At 30.6% G+C, this 21,900-nt stretch overlaps 1 protein-coding gene across 1 annotated transcript in view; it reads right to left on the bottom strand.

Annotated features, from left to right (window-relative positions):
- LOC148283273 (uncharacterized) overlaps window positions 1-19,284 on the bottom strand; it is a 35,825-nt gene extending 16,541 nt beyond the window's left edge. Inside the window, exon 1 of the mRNA XM_088223819.1 lies at window positions 19,033-19,284. The gene's annotated coding sequence lies outside the window, so the exon portion shown is untranslated. The remainder of the gene's footprint in view (window positions 1-19,032) is intronic.
- Window positions 19,285-21,900: the final 2,616 nt, after the last annotated feature.

Raw genomic sequence — 21,900 nt, 5'->3', positions numbered from 1 at the left:
CTGTAATAAATGTGACTTTATTGTACGTATTAAATAGAAAAATAATTGAAGCGCAAACGGAGTATGTTTTATCAACAATGTTAACAGTCTATTTAACTTTACCAACATTTTTTTTAATTTTACAACAGATGAAACAAACTTTATTTTTGACATTACAATAAAAGAAATACATAATATTATAGCGTTTTTACCTTTTTTAAATGTACATATATGTAGCGTCCAAAATTCCTTGTTAAGATATTATTCCGTCTGTTTTATGCTTACCAGCAATATGATACGATTAGAATACATTATTTTTAAATGCACTTTGAACTACCTATATAACCACATATTGTTTTGTAAGTAAACAGTGCCTTGTTTTTTTTTAATGCAACGATAATTATAAAAATGAAACATGAATAGATTTTTCACGTGCTTTGATTTTCACTAGGGCTGCCGACGATCCAAGTCAATAAATATAGGAACCGGTTATAATAAATAATTCATTATTAATAATAGTTTGTTTGCATCCCTACTATGTAGGTGCAACATAATCCACAGTACACCCTTCGTTACTAAGAATAGAGAAAATTGGCTTACGTTTTTCACTGCACATTTTCGTCTAACGAGCAGCGGCTGTACTGAATAACTCGCGGCGAAGCTTTTATCTCTGTATATAATAAAAACTCCCCATAGTTAACAACTAAACCATCACACATAACTAAGGAACAATCTTTACCTACCATCTTTGTTAAATTCCGCTAGGGAAAAGGCATGATATCATTTGCTGCATATTACTAACCTAATCTCCCCAAGCATTGTCCCTACTTATAGTACGCATCTACCTTCAACATGCTTTGTTTAATAAAATGACGTACTCCTTTTAATTATTCAATCATTTTCGTTAACGTGGTCAGTCCAAGGTATTTTTTAAACAATAATTTGTATGGCATTTTATAAACAAAAAAACCATAGAATCTTAAGAATATTATTATATTCTAATGGAACGTGCTAACCTACATTATTTTTTATAATATGTAAGTTGTACTTTTATGTTTTTACTTCCAAACATTGAAATTATCCTTAGTTTAACCCCTGAATGATACATCTTTGTGATAAATAACTAATCTTTAGAACAAATGCTTGAGTTTACTGTTTACCATATTGATGTGCCATATATATATATTTTTTGTTTTTTTTAAAAATATTTTTTATAATTATTTTTGATGTTTCTAATCCTATATTTGTGGTGATATACTCATGTGTCCGTGTTATATAATTGCCGTCCCATCTCAACACAGGACTTTTAGTCCCATAGAGTTGGGACTTATTGTCTCAAATAATGTACAGTAAAATTATGCATGTAAATAAATAGGAACTGGCTTAACATTTTATAGGATACCTAGAAAAATATCCTTCAAAATTGAGGTATTTATTTTCTAATATTCCTTACTAACAATAAGTCTTATGTCTCAAGCGTATCGTAATAACGTACACTGGTTGATCAGTATTCCCCTCGCCCTTTTAAAATGCAATAGGTTTATTAGATTTCCAAGACGCAAATTAACACAAAATGTGTCCTATAAAAGGTTAAAAAATACATTCATTAAAAATTTCAATTTATAAGTAAAAATTATGGTTATGCAAAACACTGTGGGCCAGCTGTACCGAAAATCGTTTAGTTTAATAAAAAAAGGGATAATAACTGTTAGTTGTTGTTAAAATGGGTTTCTTTATTTTACCTTTTGTGTACAACAATTTAAAAACATAAAAGAGATGACTTAGATTTTTGAGGCTGTGACTCTTGAGTCTAGTTGCAGTTCAGTGGTTATGTCGCGGATTTCACACCGGAAGTTAAAAGTTCGCTCCCTGGTTTAACACGACTTGATTCAAATTTTCCATTAAACCAAGTAACTAAAAAAGACCCATAATCGCAATATTTGAGCAAATAATAAACAACGTAAATATTTATTTTGTAGTAAAAATGTTACACTCAGTTATTAGTGCATTAAAAACTTTTACGTTCACTCGTCAGAAGAGAATAACTTTAGGAGACGAAATGAATTCTTAGAAATCGATTTTTACATGGCGACGAAGTGAAACTATCAGATTTTTTTCTTAAAATATAACCTTTCAATACTGGTCTGGTAACTTTTTTCGTTGCAAGAATCTAAGTTATATTTCATTCAGAAAAAGTATGACTACTCGTAAATGTTGATTGAATCTTGCACTAAGCAGTTTTTTCAGTACACACACAATTTCAAATAATATTCTGAGTTGAGATCTGCGTACATGTTTTCACAATGCGGCCGACAGCAAAGGGCCACATGTCCGCGGGTGGGCCGCACCTCACCGCCACGAGTATGTAGGTACCACCATGCGATTATCTACGTCTATCCTCAACTGTATACTACCTATATAAATAATAGGATGGATCGCCAAACTCTTAATGCTTAAGTAATCATTTTAAATTATTTATTTTAAATATCGTTAAGCTTTATTTAAATATAATTTTTAACAATGTGCACATTCACAAAATGTCATTATTTTATGTATATATATTTTTTTAAATAAACAAATATTTGCTTTCATATTTTATCACATTTTCGTCTGTAATAACTGTACTTGAAAATGGGTAAGTATCAAGTTGTGGTAGATCGGGATTTGAATCTCGGACCTCTGAACCGCGAGTCCGTGACACTGAGAAACGTTATTACACATTCAATGTAAAATTTTCAAATCATTCGATTATATAACGATTGACTACTAAAATTACTATTGACAAAAAACACGATAAAGGATTTCTTACCAATTACTCCGAATTATACTTTTTTTAAGTTTGTCTAATATATCAGTCGATTGTTATTTTTCAATGAAAAAAAAATCCTTTTTACTTTTATTTATCAGCATTCAATATTTTATATCAAAAGCTACATGTCGTTTTTTATTTCTTATATTAATAACATGTAGTAAGTAGCAGTCTACATTTAAAAAACATTGACAGTGATTATTTAGAAAGCTTGAATACTACTCCATAAAACGGTATTATTAAGTTCAGTGACATTTTAGCGTTTTTTTTGTAAAAATATTTTTGGTTTGAAAGTAAACCCTTTTTAAAAATATTTTTAACTTCATAAATAAAGATGTTTTTGCTTTAAAGCTATTAGGTTTTATTAAAATTATTATGTGTTATTTTTGGTTGGACCCACCCTAGTGTTCAATTTATAGTGTAAAATTACATGCATATATAGTTGTGCGCACTCCGCAGCCACTTCCCACGACCAACCCGTGGGCTTAGATGAAAAAACTAATAACTAATCGTCTTCTACAGCCGCCTGTAGCCAAGTCAAGCCAAGACCGATACAATACAGAAACATGTTTTCCGGTTTCGCAAAAACTCAACACAAGCCTCGAGTAAATAATGGACTAAAATAAATCATCGCAGCTCTGTTATTTGATCGGTCCAATAACACTAATTGAGCAATAGGTACATGAGATGTCTATTTAATATTTGAGAAATAAGATAATAATCGCACTTCTAGATTTTTTTACTACCGAATGGATCTTAAAGGATAGTGTTCTTTTATGTTTAAAAAAAGTTCTTTTATTGAATGTTTACAAACAACATTAGATTTTTATGGCTCCCATCGGATTCTTTCCTTACATTCCTTATAATTTCTTCCCATTTAAAAATAAATACATTTCTCAAAATCACATTCATGAATAAAGTGCTCCCCCTGTTGGTGAAAAGAGCCGAGTTTAACATTTGCAAAAAAAAATCTTTATTTGAAAATCAAATATTTTATATATACCTACCGAGGTACCTAGTTAAATTCAATATTTAATATGAATAATTTTTAGTTTTGGAATTCATTCAAAAACAAGTACCTGGGTACCTATTTATCAATGAAAAGTCTTTTTACGAGGTAATAGCAGGCAAGCCAACGTTCGGGCAGGACAACGTTTGTCGGGTCCGCTAGTGTATAATATAAATGTAGCAGATTCAATTAAGTGTTTTCAACATTAATTTACTTCTTAAGTAATTAAAGGAGAAATAAAATGAAATCACTGACTCAATTTCCGACTCCTTTGCAATACATTGCAATTTAATTATATAAAGGTAAAATAAAAAATATACCTACCCGTTATAATAATTAATTGGTCAAGACAAAATATCCAAAAGGTAAAACAGCCTGACCTGTTTTACAGTTTATAGTTTCCGTGTGTGCCAAAATAATTTAACGGGTTAACGAACCGAAAAAGAGAATGTCTGTGGACATGATTTCAATTGTCATTTTAAAATAAATTAATATTTACTTAAATTATTACAGAATCTAATTTTGTTTCACGGAAACTGCTATCATATTGATGTAAGCGATAACTAAACCAGTCTATTTATTTATTTATTTATAAACGCCCAGAGGGCTCTTACAATATTTGTGAGAAAAGTGCCTTTATAAAAATGAATGTAAGATCTGAACCGATGTTATGTGCCGATGTAGTGTAGCACACAGAGAATAAATATTCGATGTCCAACAGATCAATTGAGAAGACACGAAGATGTCGTATATTAATTTTATTATTCCAAAGACATTACAAAAAGCCATTATACTATTACACTTGAAAGATACCGTGTATATTAGAAAATCTTAATGTAAAACCTATAAAACAAATTTACGTAAAAGCCCTGTTACTTTACGCACGTAAACATAAAAAATATAAAAAAAACAAAAAAAGATAAATAGAATTAGTTTTTAAGGGTAGGTTTGATAAAACATATGCTTTTTTGTAAATTAAGTTTTTTGTACTTGAAATATAATTCATTCAATATTATTAATGAAAACTTAATTGATAAAATATTAAATCAAAAATACAAACTTTAAAAAAAAATGTTTATTCTACTCCCACAATAGGTAATGCAAACCTACCTAAACGGTAACAGAGACGGATTTAAAAAAAAAAAAATTTTTATGCAATTATCTTATTTCCTATCGTCAAACCTGCATTTTACACAACTTATAATATGGGAACATTGTTTAAAAATAAAGACAAAGTTCCTAAATATAATAAATCTGGCATGTACGCATTAAATTGTAATGGTTGCGATTCAATCTATATTTGAAAAACTAAAAACAACTTTAATATGAGTAAAAGAACACTTAAGGCGCCTAAATAATAATATTTTTTTTGAATTCGTAAACCATCTAATAGAAAATAATCATAATTTCAATAAAGACTCTTAAAAATTCTTCATGTTGAAAATAAAATATTAAAATAAGACAACATAGAAATTTTAGAAATTAAAAAAGCGATTTGAAATAAGAAAAAGATAGTTAATAAACAAATTATATCTCCTTTAGTTTACTCCTGTCTAGTTTAAAAAATAGTATCCATCTCACATTACGCTTCCCATCCTTACAAGACAAAAATACGTGATTTATTAGTTCCATACGCAGCATAATATTTAAACATCGATAAAATAAAATAGGATTTAATTCATCAATTAAGTATACCTTGATAAAGAAGCTTGTATAGATTAAAACCACCCGGTATAAAAAAATAAAAATTAATTAGTTAAAAACAAAGTTGCTTTTATTTAATGAATTGATTTATTTTTGCCTTTTGAAATTTATACTCGTATGCATAGACAAAACTTAAGGTGAGGAAAGTACATTCTAATCTCAAATGCGGAGAATAACCCGAAGGTGAAGACAATAGAATGTACTTTCCTTACCTTAAGTTTTGTCTCTGCATACAGGTATTAGACTAAACTTAGGTACATTGGTACTCAAAACAAAACAAAATACAGAAGCAAAATTTGTTGAATAATTTATTATTAAACAAATTTTATGATTAATTTTATAAATAATTAAATTCATTACATTAGTTTATATTTATTAAGGAAAGTTTCGGAAAGAAACCTTAATTTAGGTTTTTAAAATAAATAATAATATTTATAACCGCTAAAACTTTTGTGCTATTCTTTCTTAAGTCCCTGGGTTAAATGTTGCCTTTAATTATTGGTTAATAAAAATAATACAAATAAAACATTTTAGTTCATATTTTTTTTAGGACAAATTTAAGTTTTTTTTACAGTAATTCTCTGTTAAATTTATTATCTATTAAGCAAATGTTACTTCAAAATTTCGTTTTAATGTTTTTTTATTTCACCAATGTAATTAAATTTAGTCAAAATTACAAAAGAGGTAAATCTTCCGATCACTATGTATTTTTACAAACGTACTTTTAAAAATAATTGTATTTATTTAATGTTTATTTATAATATTTTCGGTTTGTCAAAAATTGCAAAACTGTTTTCAGGCGTTGCCTAGTATGTGAAATAATTATATCAGATTAATCTCTTTACAACAATAAAGGTTTCAGCTCTTTTATTTCACTAAACTCAACAGATGGAAGAATTTAAAAATGTGGATGTTCAAAGTTCAAACATAGGCAAAATGGTGAATGTGTGTAAAGTGGCCACTGAAACAGGTCATAAGCCCTGTAAATGCCTAGACTATCATATTCCCTTCTCTAAAATGTTCTTAATCCCTATTGAAATTTGTTTATTTATTTTCTCTTTTTAATGGCACGATTTTGAAAAAAATGGCGTTTTAAAAAATTAGGCTAAACACCTATAAGAAAGCTTTTAGTTTGTTTACTTTTAAATTTAAAAGGCAAACATTATTAAGTATGTAAATAGAGCTTTCATGTTCCAAAAAATCTTATGCATGGATTAATAGACGACAAAAAATGTTTGAAGAGACTGACATTTTAAATAAATCCTTTAAGAAATAAACGCGTTATAAAATATGTAGATGATCAGAACAATTTTTTTTTGTTTAAAAGGTTGGATTGCTAAAACACGTATTAGTATATTGTTTTCATTTAAAAACTGTGTCATGTGGGGAAAAAAAAAGATAATATAATGAGGTAGTTCAGTAGTTAATTTATTTAACTAAGCCGAGAAAAATAAATATGTGTCGTATTATGTTCGTTATGATTATGAGTTCGTTAAGTGTTTGTAATTTTTTAAATCCCCACCAAAACTACACCGCTACAAATTACAAATTACACCACCCGCGACGTTACGAGTTCAATTTGATGAGTGATTCTGACATTTAAAAGTTGAACCCCGTACAAATAATTTGTACCCACTAAATATCAAAATACGTTAAACGTCAAAAACATGGCTACCCCGGAAACCAAAAATCGGTGCCACAACAGCATAACAACGCTATAATTTATTGTTTGTTACAAACACGGTCCACCCAAACAGTCCATTTTGATTATTTTTTTCATACATTTTCGATAATCTTTGCTGCACAATTAAATGCTCCAATTATCACCACGCGTAAGAAAACTTTTTTATATCTAATTTCCTGTAGCACTGAACCTCCTGATTGGTGTATATTCGGTTACATGAGTACTATGACAAAAAATATTATACCCGTGGAAATTCTGGTTAATTCCTACATAATATATCCGACGTAGGTAGTAAGTTTATCGCTTCCTCTCAAGGCCCATGGGAACGTAAAATTATAACTTGATAAATATTTCAGTTTTACTATGATTAATATATTTTCCGCTCCGTATTACAGTTTGCCGTTGTAAAAACACACGGAAGGTTTATTTATGTTATGCTGTTCTTCAGCTCAGTGTTTTTCAACCTTTTGAAATACGCGGCCCCTTTATTTATTTATTCATTCAAGTAAAAACAATTCGATAAAGGAAAGGAGCACGGGAATGGACCTACTTTTGATGCGATGAGGATGTTTTCAATATTGGCGCACTGGATGATGAAAGTTCACTATGAATTATTTAACGATTTATGATTTGATTTTCGCAACGACTCGCAGTGCTTCCAAGAACTCTATGTAATGTCAAAATTTGGTTTATTTTGTTCAAAATACAAATATTCTAATTTTGTATCTTCTATCTTGATTATCTAGGTATGTATGAACTGGAGCAATTAGAGACATGACGAATAAAAATTATTATCGTAGAATATGCAATTTAAAAAAAAAAACATAAATATTTTGTTTGTTCTTCAAAGTAAGAAAACTCCATATAAATCTTTCATAACCCCTGATTTATGTGTGGGTAGCAAAAAGATTTATATAAATCATTCTAGTGAGCCTACTAACACAAACGAAGTTAGTTTAACACATTAACAGAGTTATTAAACATTCGAGTGCACTGTACTTTGTTTTTGTAATGATTTGAAATCAATTCTCGTAATACTTACTTTCGATATTATGCAGGTATCAGATTATATTATTATATATTATTATGTCTTTCCTCTTACTCGTGAACAAATTGAAAAGTCACGTGAACTTTTAAGATCGGCATAACTAAATAACAGTGATTACCTGATTAAATCACATAACTTACACCTGAAACAACGTAATTAGATCACACCACATTATTTAGAATTTTCCTAATCATTATTTAAGTCCAAAGTTACATAAATTATATCGCAATACTATCATTAAGTAATACGAGTAAAATTGATGCTTTGCTTTCTTACCTAATACGACAGATTAAAGTAATCTTATTATATCAGATGAACAAAACAATAATATTTGGGTTCAATTTTTAACTTATTAGTTTTAAACGAAAAGTCATTTATTCAGAAAAACTGAAATATAAATGAACAATATATATTTTTTTTATTGAACCACGCTCTAACACGAATTAATTTCGTGTGGAGATTTGAACACACAGTATTGTTAACACATAGTATTGTTAACACATAAGGTTTTCGACATAATAGTACAACATTTTTACAGAGTGATATGGCGTTCTATCTTCTCTGCTTAGAAACGGCGTGATGGTTTGTTGTCGAGAAATATATTTTTACATTAGAATATTTCATAGCGTAAGACTGATCATCTCACCTTCATGTAGCAAAAACGATCAAGATTTGCTGCGATTGGTGTAGCAATGCAGTGCCCTATGCACCATTAGGTGCGGAAAGGTAATGACGATGCGTTTCCCTACATAGATACGTAAATAGGCAGGCAATTTTTTTTTACGTTCTCGTTAAAGTATTCTACCTATAGGGGTTAGTGCTGTGTGTCGCGGTCTCCTTTGTGCGGGGGCACTAGTTCCCACGGGCGGCCGTCGCGGGGGCCGCGGGCGGAGGCAGACCGGGGACCGCGGGCTCCCGATCTGGTATTACCGTTACCGCTCGACTGACTCTTATCGTCTTACGTACTTTATCCTGCAATGTGCACCTCGAATCTACACGGGTCAGCCAGACTCCGATGCCGCCGTGACGATACATAACTTCTCCAAAGGCGGAAGTCAGAAATATCGGACAGAGGTTTACTTCAAATATTTTACTAACACAGATGTAATCAATAATGTTTTAAGTGCGTCCAAATGTATATTTTATTTATTTATTAGTTTATACATACATTTTTATGAAAATGGCACAAAAATACTGGCAAATTCTGCTTGTACTAGGAGTAGGCTCAGTATATGAAGGGTCGGCAAGCCAGAAATATTAGTATGCCTAATGTTGCAATCGGTTCCTATGTAGGCAAATGCCTGTTCTAAGAAACCAATTTGTTGCGGCAAATATGGTTTTCGAATATTTTTCCTATAAATAAAAATAATATTGAAAAAATAGAAAAAGTTATAGTCCAAAATAGAAGAAAAAAATAGTACAGTTTACGTTAAATATAAAAATAAAATTAAATATATGAAAATATATACATACACACATACATACTACATACATACATATACACATACACATACATACATATATACACACATACATATACATATATATATATATATATACCAGTGGCGAACGGTGACTTTTATTTATAGGTAAGCTTTAATTTTTTTCATAATTTGTACCTGCATGTACATACATACATATAAGTAATCTGGCAAATGAGTGGAGGCGTATAAAAAAAAGTATATACAGGTACACGGATTCTTTTTCTATGGTTTTGTGTAAAAACAACTTCATCTCTCCAGCTCCACTGCTGGCAACAGAAGACGCAATACCTACTTATTTTTAATCAAAATAATTTTAACCAATAACCCAACAAACAGACAACAATTAATAACTTTGCGTAATATGTAGGTATATTCTCCATTATTTTAAGACAGTACATGTATGCAAAAGTTTTAAAAAATAAAATATGTTAAAAAATAAGGATAATAAAATAAGTATATTCATAATTCCTTTTTGTTTGGCACTGATTAAAAACACCGTATATTTGTTTGTAATTTACATTTTATACAGCAAATATTAAGGTACTAATATAAAAGAAAGTAAAAAATTTATTGTAAGACGTCACTCCCATTATGTAAACAAATTAATTTTTTTTCTTTTACGATTTATATTTTTTTTTCTGAAAAATTAAAAAAAAAAAAAAGATTAGATTTATTTATGCCAAAATACATAATTTTAACTTTACATATTACATTACATAACATAACATAACAATAACATTCATTAGAAATATTCGCAATAATATTGCAAAAAAAATGTCACGTGACCGTCGTGACCGCCGCGCTGCGCCGCGCCTAGCCGTCAGCTTCGTTTCTTTCTAAACTGAGAATGAATAATGCAAGAAATTGACGACACCGAGCGAGGCGCCACTAGCTAAAACGCGCGGACTAAAAAACTGGCGTCATATGTCAACAGAATACCATCAAACGAAAATGGTCTTTAGGAAATAATGCTCGAAATGCTACTCTCCAAATAGAGAAGCTTGAAATAATATCTGTAATCTGCAAGTGAACTTAGCAAGGAAAATATACGCACTGGGCTTTTGAATGTTAAAATACAGTATACATTTTGTGTTGAAAAATAAGCTGCAATAATCAGAACCGGGCAATGCGCTGGGTGCGCATTTAGCAGCTTATATTTATTTTTTGAGGAAGATATAAACAGTGACGTTAATTTATAATAAATAAAGATTATTTTATTTATTCTCCTATAATTAAAACTACAATAAAACATTATTATTGGTAGTGAAATATAATGGTAAGCTGCGAATAATCGATTATATGGACGGTTCGCCCCTGATATATACACACATACATACATAATAAATATGCACGTACAATAAATTTATGAATGATTCAATGGGATAGCATAATATTTAGATTACTATCCTCAATAAATTCTCAGATTCATGGCTTCCAATGCCTGTCAACTAAATTTTTTTTTTCAATACTAATGGTTTATCAAATTTCTAAACACACGGTATCAGGTTGTATAGTTTAGGTTCTTTATATAGAAATGATTTTTGGAATACCGTGGTACGTGCTATTGGTATATATTAATCACCAAATCGTTATACTCCTGGTAGAGTGCGCAGGACTCACAATCACCTGAGTGCTCCTATTTTTGTGAATGTCAAGTATTACTTTCCTTATGTATTGATTGATGATTGTACGGTTTTCTCAATATTATACTTAATATTGATTTATGTACCTTAACCAAGGGATCAAGAATAGTCTTGGCAGCTCCTCCCCAACAAATACAACCGTAGGCCAAAACAGAGTTGCACAAACCACAGTATATACTTTTAGTATCTACAATGGACAATATGTTACGCAGTGTTAAAAAGATATAGATGCAGATAAGTACAAGATGCGAAACGTTTTTAAAAAGGATTTGGAAAGTATTCCGATGGGCATACTTAAACTATTGTTGGTAAATTAAACCGATAAATTGGTAAAAGTATAATAAAAAAAACTGTTTTCAGACGGCGTCTCAATGTTGGCCTCGATTTTTAGTTAATAAAAATCAACTGATAGTTTTTTTTAAATATGAATGTTTAAATATAAGCAAAATTGTGCATGTTACATAGTGCGTAAAGTAATTTACTTAAAAGGTTGTGGTCCCGTGGCTAGTGTTGCGGACTCACGAATCAGAAGTCCGAGGTTTGAACCCCACCCCAACTTGATTCTCATTTTCTAATAGTGAGTTATTTATGATTCGTTGAAAATGGCCCCAAAATTAAAATATTTGGGAAATCATAAAAACGCAAATATAAAAATATTTTCTTTAAAACCAACGGCAGGTACAAGCCGTGTTAATGCATAAACTAAAGATGTTTAAAGAGTTGCTGGGTCTATCGCGTCGTTTCATGGAAGGGCGATGGTTTCCTTTAAAAACAAACATCCCTATAAATAAATATATTACATTACATAATGATGTGATTTATGCGATTTTTAAAGAGAAAAAAGAAAATTATAAAGGAAGATGTTAACAATCTACTTAATTTAAAATACTTTGTGTACTTTGAACAAACATATAAAGGTATAGGTTTTTAGATCGATTTCGAATTTGAAGTACTTAAACATTCAGCATTTCGTAAGAACAACTGCTACGCACTGAATTCACAATAAACCCAAATGTTAGCATAACCACTTGTTAAATAACATTACCAAAATCACAATACTTTTATTTTAACATAAATTAAAATAGTGGGCAGTAGTTACGTAAAATGAGTGTGTAATTGGCATTTAAATCTCCGGAAGACAAAAGTGTCACGATGCACAGAACCGTGGAAGGAATACGGATTTCACTTTCTCGCCCAAAACTGAACTCAGTCAATTTACTGAACCTATTTTGGCATCAATACTACTTTATTATCCTTATTTCCGTCCTTTATTATAATAATAAGTGCTCAATATCCGTTTCCTTTACAATTTTTTACAATTTATGATTTGTAATGGTTTGTGAAAATAAAAATCGAATAACAATATTATATATTGATATTCTTATTGCTATTATGCGGATGGTTAAAATTCACACCCAGAATTAGAAATTGCAATAAATATTAAGGGTATATTATAATATTTATTGTGAATTCTACCAAATACGGTATCGCAAAATTCTCATGTTTGATTATACTGCTTGTATAGAAATATTCCTTCTGAACATATAAGGTCAATAAATTAAATATGTTCAAACTGTCAATTCAACACAGTTATTCAACAAAATTATTTTTTGGTATGTGTATTTTTGTACATACACAAATCTGGATTTCTCCCGAGGGGGAGTAGGTATATATTTTTTTATCAATATTCCTACAGAGATGAGGTAGAATTTTTATAGTAGGTAGAATACTTAACTTCAATATCAATACATAGATGGTGCTCCAACACGCTAGTGAATGGTTTCTCATTTAATAAGATATATACAAGAATCAAAATGGTACCTGTGTCGATATTCGCTAATAAGCGGAATGGGGAATGTTGTAAAAAACGTAAAGTGGCCACTCAACCCAGCCAATGACAGGTCATAAGCCCTGTAAACGCTCGAATATCGATAATCCTGAATTTGAAAAAAAATTCTACCTCATCTCTGTAGGAATATTGATAAAAAAATACAGTTATTCAATATATGTTTAACATATAGCATTCGCTGAAACAAAAAAAAACGTAAAAAATATGCATTTTTGCACTATATTTAGTGAAGAGGCAATGCAGTATTATTAATATTAATGACGGCACAGGCCTAAACTTGCAAAAATAAATATGTAGCTATTATTTCAATACGCCTTTTTCTAATTTATTGCAAACAATTTTTCTGTTTAAAAATAACTTTTTGTTTCAAATAAGTACTTAGAGCGGATATTACGAAGGACTGATTCTCAGTGACAGTAATAATGCGAGATGTTACAGTAAGATACAGATAATAGAAAACTCATTTAATGTAATGCAACTGTTGAGAGCCTTGTGCCATGTATGTTGTGGTAAGATAGTTTCACTTCACGCCGGATAAATACAATGGTTTCCAAACCATTTTCTATAATTAATTTTACAAAATCACGAATGAACGCCATGTGCAGACAGCACATAAACCAATAGATTAATTAACATTTTACAACAGAGATGAAGAACATGTAAGAAAAGGTAATATAGAAGTCTAGGCTTCTACAGGGCTTATGACCTGTCAATGGCTGGTTTAAGTGGCCACTTTACACACTGTGTAACATTCACCATTCTGCCTATATTTAAACATCTATATTCCTTCAATTATTTCATCTGTTGATGTTTGTGAAGTTAAGCAGCCATTGACAGGTCATAAGCCCTGTAGATGCCTCCTAGACTTCTATATTACCTTTTCTTAAATGTTCTTCATCTCTGTTGTAATATGTTAATATAAACAGCTCCCCAGGGAGTTTAATCCAGTCCATGTCTACAAAAATTTGAACGAACTCAAAATATTGTCAATAGATTAATGTAATTTTAAAAAGTTTTTTTTTTTCAGTAATATAAATTATGATAATGAAATGTTGGGTATCAAATCCACTAAAAAACTTGTTTATACGATCATAATAGCATAAAAATATTTTGTTTTTTGACTTATTTTGTTTATATTGATATATATCTATATATGTACCATAAAAGTTATTACTCAATTTATTTAAACACTTCATATACATTATACAGTTTACATGCATATGCATAAGGGAGGGCATATTTCCTAAAGGCAATTTATTCCTACCTACCCAAACCGTTCAATTTGAGAAAATCAGTAGTATGAACACATTGCAGGTATACCATAATATTTTTATTATAAAACAAAACATTAATGTACATCTTTATTTTTAAATAATTAAAAATTGCCGAAATATCTACACCATACCATGAAGAGAGGAGGGCTAAAGAGAGAAGGAAAGAGGGAGAAGAAAAAAAAACTCAAGTATTCTGGAAGTGGCATTTCAATCGTGATTTGAATGTAAATAAAGAAGTCGATGACATTGGTGGGTAGATTATTCCACAATCGAGCAGCTACTACTGCGAAAGAGGTGGAAAAAATAGAGCAGTATATGAGTATTGAAAGGGCTCTTTCGTCACTAGAAAGAAGAGATAGCCATGCTGTTTTATATATTTGTTTAAATAATATATATAAGATATTTTTAATTTGCATTTATGTATTATGTGACGTTTAATTGTCATTTTAATGTAATATTATAAAGAAAGAACAAACATTGAAGTTAGTTAATGATATCCAACATGAAATAATTTTCCGGATACTAATTGAACAGTTCTTGTTTGCTGACTTCTGCAGTTAGGAAATACCCGTAATGTGGGCAATAATCTCTTCAGGAATCGTAAACCAGCAATACGACAAGATTAACTCGAACTCGATCAAATGGAAAGTGCATATTGTATAATATCCGATCGATTAAATTCATTTTACCAACGCATGCCGTCAGCTTTATTATATTCGAAATGGATTTGATAAAATCAAATATATGTTTAACAAACTTTTAAATAGTTTCATTTTTTTTAATGCGTTTTTCCAACCTTCTTAGCTTGATTTACCTTTAAAGTTTTACGTTTTTACCAGCAGACTAGTTCGCTTTTTGTGTAACCAAATGTCGATTAAGTTTTTAAGAAAAACCATTACATAAAAAAAATTCCCGAGGATTTTAATACATCTAAAATTTAGGAATCAAACGATGCGAGCATAAAATATTAACACAAATATTTTGTGAAGGATTTCAATAAACGATTTTATTTATTTATTATAGAAATCATACAGTATTTTTAACAAACTCAAGGTACAAGAAAACAATTTTAAAAGTAAGACTAATTACAGTTTTCACATTTATTTATTATGAATACAGAAGGAGAGGGGAAAAAAATATAATAAAAATTACATAAAAAGGAGAAGACATGGTATAGTTTTGTAGTATAAAGTACTTTATACTAAAAATAAAACGTGGGTCTCGTAAAGTGATTAGCATGTTTGCCTACCGTGCAAGAGGTCTCGAGTTCGAATCCCGACATAGTTGACGTGAAATATTTATTGAAAAAGGTGTAAGGTATGTTTATTTTTTACTATAATCTTTCGTAATCCCTAGACTGGCACCTGAAGCGTAAGGACTAATTATCTTACCTTCACGTAACAAAAAATGATCAAGATGTACTACGGTTGGTGTACTAATGCAGTGTTCCATACACTATTAGGCACGGAAAGGGAATGGTGGTGTATATTTATATTTGTCACGCGTTTAAAATCGAATATTTCTACATGTATTTTATTAATATTACCCCTTAAAGGTTCTCGTTTAACAACACTTAGTGCTGCACAAAAACACCGCGTATTGTAAAAAATTAGGTAGTTCAGCCCTACGGGAAATTGGATATAAAAAATGTATTCTTACGTGCGGTAAAAATTAGAACATTTCATTGTGTCGTGAAGATTCTTAAAAATGTATGAAAAAAATAATAATAAATATTTTAATAAAAACAAAGATAAAAATTATTTTAATTTCATGACGTCACTAATTCTGTGGCATTTGGGTAAAGAGGTGGATGTCACTATTAGCTAATTGTGCAGGGAAGCCATTTAAAGTTTCTTACTGGTTAATTTATTAAACATACAATTTTGGGTGCTAACCTCAAATATACTTTAAGTGCGATAAACTTAAAAATAAAATACGAACAATAAGAGGTACAAGTCATATTGCATTTCTTCTCATACATAATTTATTTATGTTGTTAAATACAATTTTTTACAGTCTTCGAATTATACGACATTACCAAATTTTATTATTGAAATATTTAATGAATAAATTTTTCCTAGTTTTTATCTGTTCACCCAACCTTCCGTACACCTTTTAGAGTGGAACTGCATACTTTATTCATCTTCTCAACTTTAGTGACATGTGCCTATTTACCTTAATGCCACAAAATTATTCCGAATCAACCAATGATAAGAGGGTTGTGATAGATTTCCGGTTTAAGGTAAGTAAACTGACCAATGAGCAGAACTCATCGAGAAAAAGGGAAAGAGACCCTGAGACGTCACACGCGAAGTATTTTAAAAAAATAAAAATAAAAAAAAATCATAGGGCTGATAATACGATGTTAAAGAAAAAAAATATTTGGTTCAGTTTATCAACAAATATATATATTTATTTAAAAACCACTGAACTTTCTTATTGTAATATGAATATCTGAAACTCAGATTTTTTTTAATCTCGAGCTGTCGTATAAGAAATTAACGCACGGTTAATATGAAATACGCAACCCGGATGTACAAAAAGTATTATGGGTAAACTCTGCTTTATATTATGGGTTTGATTTTGAGATAGTGCAGGGGGATGATATGGATTTTCTTAATAATCTAAATTAAGCGGTTTCCTTAATTTAAAACGGTTCGGTACATTCACATTCTTGCGCCGCGTAATTGATATGTCATTTTACTAGGCTTCACTCCGGCTATTTGCCGTGACGGTAACAAGAAGTTGACAAAAGAATAGAGTAGCAATCGCAGTGGTACTAGATACAAATACAGCTTATAGTGTCGCCAACAAGTGTCAGCACTAAACAATGAATATAGGTCTACAACGCAACCGACCGACCAACCGTTAGTTTCCAGTTGGTTGCGGCTTTCATTCACTTTCTTCTCATTATCCGTATCACATACACGGTGTTATTATTTCTCATTTTCTGCCATTGTTGGATTAATCTTGTTTATTATTACAATTTTATAATATGTAAGATTGGATATGCCTAACATGCATAATATGTATATTTTAAACGCAAATTTGTATGTAATATGCATGTTTTTTTCACTTGGAATATCTAACTAGGGTCAAAAGACACATTTTCAGATGACAGTCATTTATTGTATGTAGTTTAACATGAATAATTTAAATAATATATTTTTACCTTGAACCGTATTAGTATCAAAGTAATCAGGAAAAACGATCTCAACATCTATTACCTATAGGTTATTTACTATCAACATTGGGTAAACAATTAAAAAATATTCGTCAAAATAAAAATAAAAATTTCAATTTATGGTAAACTTTTATCAACAATATTTTGAGTTTGTCCAAACATTTGAAGACAAGGACTGGATTCAACTCCCTGGGGAGCTGTTAATATTAACATATTTCAACAGAGATGAAGAACATTTTAGAGAAGGTAATATAGAAGTCTAGGCATTCACAGGGCTTATAACCTGTCATTGGCTGGTTTAAGTTGCCACTTTACGCACTGTGTAATATTCACCATTCTGCCTATATTCGAACATCTATATCCATTCTCTCAGCCACTATTAACTAAAACCAGCCAATGACAGGTCATAAGCCTTGTATATGCCTAGACTTCTATATTACCTTCTCTAAAATGTTCTTCATCTCTGTAGTAATATGTTAATTATATTTTTATTGTTTTTTTATTTATTTATTCCGAACAAAGTAATATTTAAAAAAAACTCTTAAAAAATAAAATATCACCATTTTTTTTACATCCCGTAGATATTTGTACAGTCGAAGAAATGCTTTATGTGCTTAGAATTTTTTTGTATTCAAATCAAAATATTGATGTGAATTGCAATAACAACATAAAAATCTTTATGGGTATTTAAAAAAAAAAATGTTTGGTTTTTAGTTTTCTATGGATACTTTTGAGAATAACGTGTTGTTTTTAGCAATTTTTAGAAAAAAAACAATCATTATTAATCAATTCCATGAAATACCCTAAATGCAGGGTTACGTGTTGCTGTTGAAGATAACTGTTTTTTATTATTTTATTTATTATATTTATTGTTATTGTAAATTGATTAACTGGTAATGTTGCCATCAATATATTATTCGTATTTTATGTTTGCAACATCACACGATGCCTACAATAAAACAAAGGAAACTCGCAATGTTAAGAAAACCTAGGCAGCTTTCTAATTAGGTTCATTAGTACGTCAATTAATGATTATCATTGTAAATAAAATAAATATTATTTGAACCAACAATGACATTATTATCTCTAATACTTTTTACATATATTTAAAATAGTTTATTTAATCAAAAATGCAAATGAAATACTTAGTTACACATTCCTATTATGTGATTTAGTTTGTAAAATGTTCTAGCCTAAATATTTTTTTATTTAAATTTGTACGTTATGCTTTGAATAAACTAAATAATAAAACAAATTGGTATTTTCAACATTAAAATCTTGAAAATACTAATTTAAACGTTGATGTTAATCTTATGACAACATTAAAAGTAATAATATAACCTCAAAAAGTTAACAAACACTTACGTAGAGCCTTCTAATACAAGCGCCTCTTGCCTTTGAGCAGGAACAGTAAAAACTGAAAAGGAATGCTAGCTGCAATAAAAATCTCGCTTTGGGATTGTTAGTCTCGACACTATGGTAAATTTCTTGAGGTTCTGTGGCTGGAGTAAACAGAAACACAGCCTGGAGATAAATATATGACACGAACGACCGCAACCACGATGCAAGTTTAACTGATTTGTGACGTTTGTGTGACCATTTTGCTGCCGCTCTCCGCCGGTGCTGCCCCCTCCGCCCGCCGCTGGAACTACCGCCACGGCTGGTTGTTCTTTGTCTCTCGTCATTAACCTACTTTGGCCCGCTCAGGATCAGGTGAGAAAGAACATTCTATTTTATAACTTTATCTAAGCCTTAATTTAAACTAAATCAAGAGCGTCTGCCCAAATGATTCTCGATGCAATATATCGTCGTTAAAATATCGTCAAACATGTATTTTTTTTAAATGAAACCGTGTGAAGTCTACTTCCCATGCAATCGGCGATTGACATAGACCTTAACTTATATTGGATTTAAGCTTTATTATTTAAGTACAATTTTAATTCAATCCCTTTTCTCATATTTAACTTTATACGTTATCATAAAACTGTTACACGAATGCGTTTTTGTTTTCATAACATAACGGTTTTTTTCTTTGATTGTTATTATTTCCCACGTAACAGTCGTGAAATTATTAAGTTCAGACGAAATTTAAATTCAATCTTTTAAAATGTGTACTTTTACGTAATTTACTAAAACGTAACCAATCGACTTGCGTGGTTAGCATCAATTAATAATAAAAAGGTGCTATTTATTATGAAAAGTGGTTGCCCGTAAAACCTTATATAGTGGAATAATAATCGATGTAGATAAGTAATTCTATTATGAACACAAGTAGGATCCTATCTTTAATTATTGAATGAAAATAAAATGGTATAAGTAATAAATATGTATGATATTTACATTTCATATTATATTTGTTAATACCTATATTAATTATATAATAAGCATTTATCGTTGGCCCGGTTTTTTAGAGTTCTCCCTTTTTTGGATAAAATATATTCCAGTAGACAATAATTTATCATTTATGATAGTATTAGACGGAAATAAAAAATTAACACATACTTTAGTTTCATAATTCAGTATTTATTATGCTTTTAGTACCCCCTATAATACTAAAAATTAATATCATGTAAAAATTTAAAGTTATGATATTATAGTTTTACATAAGTGCAATATCTTTAGATGTATAGAAAATCCTGTAATACAATATAATTATTAGATTCATGTGTTGAGTTTAAAAACAGTTTAGTTAATTTTAGCTCTGTTTTGAAAATGTATATCATTTATGTTACTACTTCAAAATCGTATTTCATCTTGTACGAGAACTTGTAAGTTATAATAGAAAAACATTTATCTACGGCTATGGTATATCCTCACTTCGATTTAACGTAAATTAATTTTATTTTTTATTATCCCTAAAAAGCAGCCATCCATTATTTTATATCCAAAATGTAAAGCTTTGACACTTCCCTATCGACATGGAAATCACGTCGCCGAAGCACACCACGATACACAGAAATTCGACGTCGTCCTTTACTCTGATGAAAATGATTTTAAAAATCCAAATATAAGTATAATAAACTTAAAACGCGAACATTTTTGTCAGCAGAACAGCTGTCACTAAACCTATTTTTGGTTCTCAACAAGAGTTTTTCTGCCCATTTTTGGTTCAAAGCGAGGGTTGCTCCCACTAGTTTTTGTTCCAAACAGGGCTGCTCAAACCATTTCGTTCCAAACATAGGTTGCTTTGCCCATTTTATGGTTCCAAACAAGGGTTGTGTGGTTGTTGTTTGGAAGCAGAAGTCGCGAGTTGGAGTTTTGCCATGTTGTGCTAAGCGGCGGTGTGGTTTCAGTGCGGCTACCTCGACGGGCTGCGGTCGTCACTCGGTGGCTGGACGCAGAAAGTGAAGTCGTGGTACTGGGGAAGACCTCTAGTAAGTCCCCTCGACCTGGCGGTGGATAAGCATCTCGATATTTCTCGCACTTTGATATTCAATGCACGCCGCAACGCTAGTTGAACGTTTTTTATTCATTAGCTTCGATAATTCTTTATGTCGTCTTCCTGTTGAGAGTTTTTCCCGTCGATCGATAAAATATTGAAACTCGAATTGTCAGATTAACGGTACTGCAGCGTGTTGCCCTTTCATAAAAAAATCTCTGTTAAGTTTCAGATATTCTAATATTAGGACTTTTGCGAAGGAAAAGTTTAGTTTGAAAAAATTTCGCTTGTTTAATGAACAGTTTAAAAGTGATTTTCTTGTTTTGTCGCTACACAAATTGAGTTTCAAAGTTCTAGTGGGCGGGCTGTCGATAGTGTTTCTTAATCAAGCACCTTAATGGGAGAGAAAAGTAATAGAAAAGCACTCACCGGGAAGACAGTAGTAGAAGAGTAATACTAGGTCAGGACATTTGGAAAATCTTGTTTATATTAATTCCCTCTCGAGCACAACAGCATGATCATGATTTAGTTCACAATGTTACCATTATCACCGCATTCCTCCAAATCTCAGTGTCTTTTTGTAAATTTTGCTTTCTTAGCACTTTTTGGTTCTTCACATCGCTTAAACTGAGAGTTTCGGTCACAGTAAATAATACCTTCGATATTTTTCCATGCATTCTTTTCTCTTCGATCTGGGCACATTAGTTTATCGTGTTAACCTCCTTTCTGGAATACAATATGTAAATAAAGCAAATAGCTTATCGCCAGATTCTCGGACAATGGCAGGATTACAGTCAACACGCCTAGACCGTGGGATTATCGACTGTGAGTCACAGCAGTGTGCAGTGTTGGCG

The sequence above is a fragment of the Micrasema longulum genome, unplaced genomic scaffold (assembly GCF_059751315.1).
Source record: "Micrasema longulum isolate JH-2025_06_02 unplaced genomic scaffold, ASM5975131v1 h1tg000251l, whole genome shotgun sequence".
In the NCBI taxonomy this organism is placed as follows: Eukaryota; Metazoa; Arthropoda; class Insecta; order Trichoptera; family Brachycentridae; genus Micrasema; species Micrasema longulum.
The sequence above is the reverse complement of the archived record's forward strand: the minus strand, read 5'-3'. Positions and strand labels throughout refer to the sequence as shown.